The sequence below is a fragment of the Ranitomeya variabilis genome, chromosome 2 (assembly GCF_051348905.1).
Source record: "Ranitomeya variabilis isolate aRanVar5 chromosome 2, aRanVar5.hap1, whole genome shotgun sequence".
In the NCBI taxonomy this organism is placed as follows: domain Eukaryota; kingdom Metazoa; phylum Chordata; class Amphibia; order Anura; family Dendrobatidae; genus Ranitomeya; species Ranitomeya variabilis.
Window position 1 is genome coordinate 701,354,375 of NC_135233.1, and position 7,201 is coordinate 701,361,575.

At 47.8% G+C, this 7,201-nt stretch overlaps 1 pseudogene; it reads left to right on the forward strand.

Annotated features, from left to right (window-relative positions):
- Positions 1-4,925: 4,925 nt before the first annotated feature.
- LOC143803925 (polymerase delta-interacting protein 3 pseudogene) lies at positions 4,926-6,206 on the forward strand (annotated as a pseudogene).
- Positions 6,207-7,201: the final 995 nt, after the last annotated feature.

A 7,201-nucleotide genomic window follows, 5' to 3' on the forward strand; every position in this document is an offset into this window, starting at 1 on the left:
GACGAGACATCTAGGATTTTTTAGGTAACGTTCCACGGCTGCCTATAGTTGTTTGCGGATAGGATCTGGTTGCGGTCAATCTAGTTACCACTTCCCCAGAGCTAGTAGTCTGTTCAGTTACTTAGCTAGTCCGACCTGCGATCCTTGCCACTAGGATCATAACAGCACAGCCCTTCTTCTGACATCATTGTTTGGCTGGATGCGCCTCTGCGGCCACCCTGCCCGACACAACGCCCCTCGGTGTCTTATTTATTTTGACTGCGAGGGTGTGATTGACGGGCATGAGCAGTGCATATCTTCGCCAGGCTGTCACTCAGCTCCTTCCGCCTTCTTCAGACTGTGCGGCTTCATGGCCGTGGCATGCGATAAGGGATCAGCTGACGCCGCACAGTTTGTAGCAGGTGTAAGGACCCGAGCGAGAGGCGAACATATGTACTGCGCCAGGCCATGAATCCCAGCCCCGCAGTATGAAACACTGTAAAGACACTGCGGGGCTGGGATTCATGGGCATCGCGAACTGCACCAGCCGACATGAAATGATGTCAGAAGACGGGCAGCGCATGGCCAAGGGATAACACGACAGCGCAGACTCCTGTGCAGCAAATACCGACGCTCAGGAGGCCGCGCCCAACACCAAGGTGGGATTCTTGACAACTGTGCTGCGCCGCATTATGAAGGAAACTCCCGCCTCCAAGACAGTCTTGACTGTATAAGGGGCTAAATGTCATACGGGTTTCATTCAGCGTGTGCAAGGAACAAAATTTAAAAGAGCAACCTTTGACTTGTGCAGCATTACTGCTGGCCAAGGTGTGGCTCTTCTAGTTTGTGACCCCTGAGGGGGGGTTAAAGGTTACCTTTAAAATTGGTTCAATTAGGCTTCGGCCTACACTCTGCTCCCCCTGCAGAGCCTGGGCTCTAACACCGCCAGTTGGTGCCCCGAAGTGCTGGCTGCACAGAGAAAAACACCCGCCAATGTGTCAGTGGGGTTCAGCACCGCCAGCTGTTCCCCTGCTGTGTAGCCGGCAACGTGTCCTGCAACAGCCAAGCAGTCACAAAGCTGCCGCCAGTGCAGGCTTCGGCCTACACTCTGCTCCCTCTCCTCCTGCTGACCCTGGGCTCTAACACCGCCAGTTGGTGCCCGGTACTGCTAGCTGCACAGAGAAAAACACCAGCCAATGTGTCAGTGGGGTTCAGCACCGCCAGCTGTTCCCCTGCTGTGTAGCCGGCATCGTGTCCTGCAAAAGCCACGCAGACACAAGAACTGAAATTGAAGGGAACCTGTCGCCCCTCCCCCAGGTGTTTGTATGTTTTACAGCCACCTTGTACAGCAGTAATGCTGCATGTGTGCAAGGTGGCTCATAAACTTATTCTCCTTGCACACGTGGAACGGAACACGTCTACAATGTGTCCCCTGATACCATTAAAACGTCCCTGAGGTGTGACTTTCCTTTGTAATGACACGCTGCAACCCCCTTGGTAGCGCTGCCCGTCTTCTGGCATCCTTGGTTGGCTGGATGCGCCTCTGCGGCCGCCCTGCCCGACACAACGCCCCTCGGTGTCTTATTTATTTTGACTGCGAGGGTGTGATTGACGGGCATGAGCAGTGCATATCTTCACCAGGCTGTCACTCAGCTCCTTCCGCCTTCTTCAGACTGTGCGGCTTCATGGCCGTGGCATGCGATAAGGGATCAGCTGACGCCGCACAGTCTGTAGCAGGTGTAAGGACCCGAGCGAGAGGCGAACATATGTACTGCGCCAGGCCATGAATCCCAGCCCCGCAGTGTGAAACACTGTAAAGACACTGCGGGGCTGGGATTCATGGGCATCGCGAACCGCACCAGCCGACATGAAATGATGTCAGAAGACGGGCAGCGCATGGCCAAGGGATAACGCAACAACGCAGACTCCTGTACATCAAAATGTGATGCTCAGGAGGCCGCGCCAAGCACCAAGGTGGTATTTTTGCCAGCTGTGCTGCGTCTCATTACGAAGGGAACTCCCACCTCCAAGACAGATTGACTGTATAAGTGCCAAAATGTTGTACGTGTTTCATTCAGCTTGTGCAAGGAACAAAATTAAAAGAGCAACCTTTGACTTGTGCAGCACTACTTCTGCATAAGGCGTGGCTCTTCTAGTTTGTAACACCTGAGGGGGGGTTAAAGGTTACCTTTAAAATTGGTTCAATTAGGCTTCGGCCTACACTCTGCTCCCCCTGCAGAGCCTGGGCTCTAACACCACCAGTTGTTGCCCCGAAGTGCTGGCTGCACAGAGAAAAACACCCGCCAATGTGTCAGTGGGGTTCAGCACCGCCAGCTGTTCCCCTGCTGTGTAGCCGGCAACGTGTCCTGCAACAGCCACACAGACACAAAGCTGCCGCCAGTGCAGGCTTCGGCCTGCACTCTGCTCCCTCTCCTCCTGCTGACCCTGGGCTCTAACACCGCCTGTTGGTGCCCGGTACTGCTAGCTGCACAGAGCCAAACACCTCGCCAATGTGTCAGTGGGGTTCAGCACCGCCAGCTGTTCCCCTGCTGTGTAGCCGGCATCGTGTCCTGCAAACGCCACGCAGACACAACAGACCTACAAATGCCTCCAGTGCAGGCTTCGGCCTACACTCTGCTCCCCCTGCTGACCCTTTGCTCCAACACCGCTAGTTGGGGCTCTAGGAAGACAAGCTTGAATAGGTCCCATCCTGGTTCCAGCACCGTCAGCTGGTTCCGGGCAGAGCCTTTGGCTTAGGTGCCTCCTTCTGGGTATCCGAGTTCCACCAACGTCAGGTGGTCCTTGGTAGTGCTTTCAGGCATGGGTACCTCCTGCTTAGTAACCGGGTTCCAGTAACATCAGCTGGTCCTCGGTAGTTCCATTGGCTCTTGGACCTTCGGCTACCCATCCGGGTTCCAGTACCGTCAGCTGGTTCTCGGCAGTGTCTTTTGCTCTTGTACCTTCTGCTCCCCATCCTGGTTCCAGTACCGTCAGCTGGTTCCGGGCAGAGCCTTTGGCTTAGGTGCCTCCCTCTGGGTATCCGAGTTCCACCAACGTCAGGTGGTCTTGGTAGTGCTTTCAGGCACGGGTACCTCCTGCTTAGTAACCGGGTTCCAGTAACGTCAGCTGGTCCTCGGTTGTTCCATTGGCTCTTGGACCTTCGGCTACCCATCCGGGTTCCAGTACCGTCAGCTGGTTCTCGGCAGTGTCTTTTGCTCTTGTACCTTCTGCTCCCCATCCTGGTTCCAGTACCGTCAGCTGGTTCCGGGCAGAGCCTTTGGCTTAGGTGCCTCCCTCTGGGTATCCGAGTTCCACCAACGTCAGGTGGTCCTTGGTAGTGCTTTCAGGCACGGGTACCTCCTGCTTAGTAACCGGGTTCCAGTAACGTCAGCTGGTCCTCGGTAGTTCCATTGGCTCTTGGACCTTCGGCTACCCATCCGGGTTCCAGTACCGTCAGCTGGTTCTCGGCAGTGTCTTTTGCTCTTGTACCTTCTGCTCCCCATCCTGGTTCCAGTACCGTCAGCTGGTTCCGGGCAGAGCCTTTGGCTTAGGTGCCTCCCTCTGGGTATCCGAGTTCCACCAACGTCAGGTGGTCCTTGGTAGTGCTTTCAGGCACGGGTACCTCCTGCTTAGTAACCGGGTTCCAGTAACGTCAGCTGGTCCTCGGTAGTTCCATTGGCTCTTGGACCTTCGGGTAGCCATCCGAGTTCCAGTTCCATCAGCTGTTTCTCGGCATTTTCTCAGCCTTCTTGTACCTTCTGCTACATTTCCAAGTTCAAGACCCTAAAGACGACGACCCGGAAGACCACCCCTAAGATGACGACGACACCAGAGAGGACAACCGCTGAGATGACGACGACCCTGGAGACGATGACCCTGAAGACCACCCCGACGACGACGACCCCGGAGACGATGACCCTGGAGACGACGACCCTGGAGACGACAACGACATGGGAGACCGAGAAGCAGAAGAACAAGAGGCTGCAGAACAAAGAGCAGAAGAACATTAAGCATAACACTAAATATCAGAGCAAAAGATATTATCTAAATTATAAGCAGAAGAAGACTAAGCAGTGTATGTGGGTGAGTCCGTTCCTCCTCGTGGTGCCCCTGGATAAAGCCTGATGCTGCAGGCCAAACTGAACGCGGACAAATGTAACTCTTTTGTGACAGGCAGAACGGAAGGTGTAATCTTCAAACTTTTATAGATAACAACTACGGGAATGCCTGTCACAAATAAGAATATGATGAAGAAGTTGAATATGAAGAAGAACAATAGTTAAATAAAAAGAATATGAACAATGTAAAAAAAAAATTATAGGTAGAAGAAGAAGAAGATGAATAAGGTGAAGAAGAAATTGATGTCAAAGATGCTGATGATGATGAAGAAGAAAGTGTGGGAGAAGTAAAAAAGAGGGTGAAGGGCGTGGAAGTAGTGAAACATCAATATCTGACAAAATAAAAAAAATCTTAACATAGTCAATATCTTTGTAACTCCGAACGTCTTTAAAAAAAATTAAAATTCATGCTATTCTATTTGATTGGGCTAAACCTCTATGCCCCAATACATCCTACATTATTCTTAGTTGTTTTCCTTCATGTAGAATGAACCTACAAGGAAAGAAAGGGTTTATTTTAATTCCGATATTTTCGTCCCATTGACTTGCATTGGGATCGGGTATCGGAATCGGCGAGATCCGATACTTTGACGGTATCGGCCGATACTTTCCGATACCGATACTTTCCGTTATCGGAAGGTATCGCTCAACACTACTTGTAATGCTCATACACTAAGTGTATGGGCTGACAAACATTTCACCAAGGGGGGGGGACATCAATATAGTGTGTAAACTTTTTTTGGTACAGGCATCATAAACACCCTTGAAAACAATAATGTGGTTTTCAACACAGTTGCTGCTGGGAAGGTGCAGGGTTTTTGAAGAAATATGGCGGATGAGTCATTGGATGAAGTGATCAGAAAAAGGGGCATGGTGATGGCAGGAATAGGAACGTGCAGGATTATTAACAGAGGGAGCTTTGGGAGGTATGAAATCCAGGATCCAGCCTACAATGATTAGTCATTTACCTACCCACAATTAACAGAATGTGTTTGATGCCTGTCAGAAGACCGGTGTAACAGATGCGCGTCTGAAGCCTGGCATAAAACATGCCCTTGAGAAATAGGTTGCCAATGACCCAGGTGTCCGTATAAAAGGTAAAGTGCAAGATGCTGGTGAGATGCTTACTTCTAGAAAGCAGCTGATCAGTGTTGGAGGAAAACTAAACAAAATTATGGATGCTCGTTTAAAACTAATTTTCAAGCAGAGTGCAACGGCTGTAACTATCAACACACCCGTTCCACAAGGTTCTTCATCTTCACTCATACATCTTACCAAGAATATCCAAATGTCATATCCTAAAAAAATGTTTCTGGTGTTACAAACACTGTTAAACGAATGACAATAAATGTAGTTAACCATGACCCTGGGAAACAACAGATTTCCTATTGACAAGATAGGGACAATGGTGGTATTGATGACAACTTTGAACTTTCCAACATCCCCACCAAGAAGATAAATATCACAGATTCAAACAATGTGCAAAAAAGGCTGTGAATGTCTTGAAAATCTTTTTCTCTTGTGCAAACTTTGCATACACTTCTCCCATGTCTACTCAGCACACAAGACACCTTTATTGTCCACAAAGGCTAACCAATGTGTCATGGACCCTTGTCACAAAGGAGGCTAGTTCATCAGTAGGGCCCACTCCAAAAGACTCTGTCTTTAGCCCCTTAGAAGGCCAAAAAAATACCATTTCTAATTTGCATCAAAGAGTCACAGAGGAAGATAGCATGGAGCTTTTCTGTGTATGTGGTGCGCAACTGATGTTGAGTTCCTGAGTTGCAGAGGTTGTGTTTGTAAGAAAGGAAGATGCAGTTGGTGTCTAAAAAAATACAACAACATATATATCTAGATGGACAACCAATTAAATGCAATCTTCCTTTGAATGGTAGTGTGATAACATCAGAATAGCCCATACTTCTAAGATTAAGTGACACTCCATCAAAGAAGGAAGGTGAATCTACAAGAAAAACAACCTCCTCCTCCTTCAGTGTTGCTTAAAATCCTACAGCTGAAGTTGGTCTTGATACTATCTTAAAAGCACTCTTTAAATCCTCAGAGTAATCATCATTCATCCAACCACCTGCATTTCAGATTAAGCTCTGATGACATCAACACAACTTGGGGACTGTAATAAGAGAGATTCCAAATTCACATATGGGCCCAGAGGCAACTTTAACCCCTTCACCCCAAAGCCTGTTTTCACCTAAGTGACACGGCCAATTTTTAGAATTCTGACCACTGTCACTTTATGAGGTCATAACTCTAAAACGCTTCAACGGATCCTGGTGATTCTGACACTGTTTTCTCGTGACATATTGTACTTCATGACAGTGGTAAAACTTCTTCGATATGACTTGCATTTATTTGTGAAAAAAACAAAAATTTTTCGAAAATTATGAAAATTTAGCAATTTTCAAACTTTTAGTTTTTATGCCCTTAAATTAGAGAGTTATATCTCATAATATAGTTAATAACCAACATTGCCCACATGTCTGCTTTACATCAGCACAATTTTGGAAACATAATTTATTTCTGTTAGGGAGTTATAAGTGTTAAAAGTTGAGCAGCGATTTCTCATTTTTGCAACAAAATTTGCAAAACCATTTTTTTTACGGACCACCTCACACTTGAAGTGACTTTGAGGGGTCTATATGACAGAAAATGCCCAAAAGTTACACCATTCTAAAAACTGCACCCCTCAAGGTACTCAAAACCATATTCAAAAAGTTTATTAACCCTTCAGGTGCTTCACAGGAATTTTTGGAATGTTTAAAAAAAATTGAACATTCAACTTTTTTTTCACAAAATTTTTACTTCAGATCCAATTTGTTTTATTTTACCAAGGGTAACAGGAGAAATTGGACGAAAAAAGTCATTGTACAATTAGTCCTGAGTACGCCGATACCCCACATGTTGGGGTAAACCATTGATTGGGCACATGGCAGAGCTCGGAAGGGAAGGAGCGCCATTTGACTTTTCAATGCAAGATTTGCTGGAATTGAGATCGGAACCCATGTCGCAATTGGAGAGCCCCTGATGTGCCTAAACAGTAGAAACCCCCACAAGTGACACCATTTTGGAAAGTAGACCCTCTAATG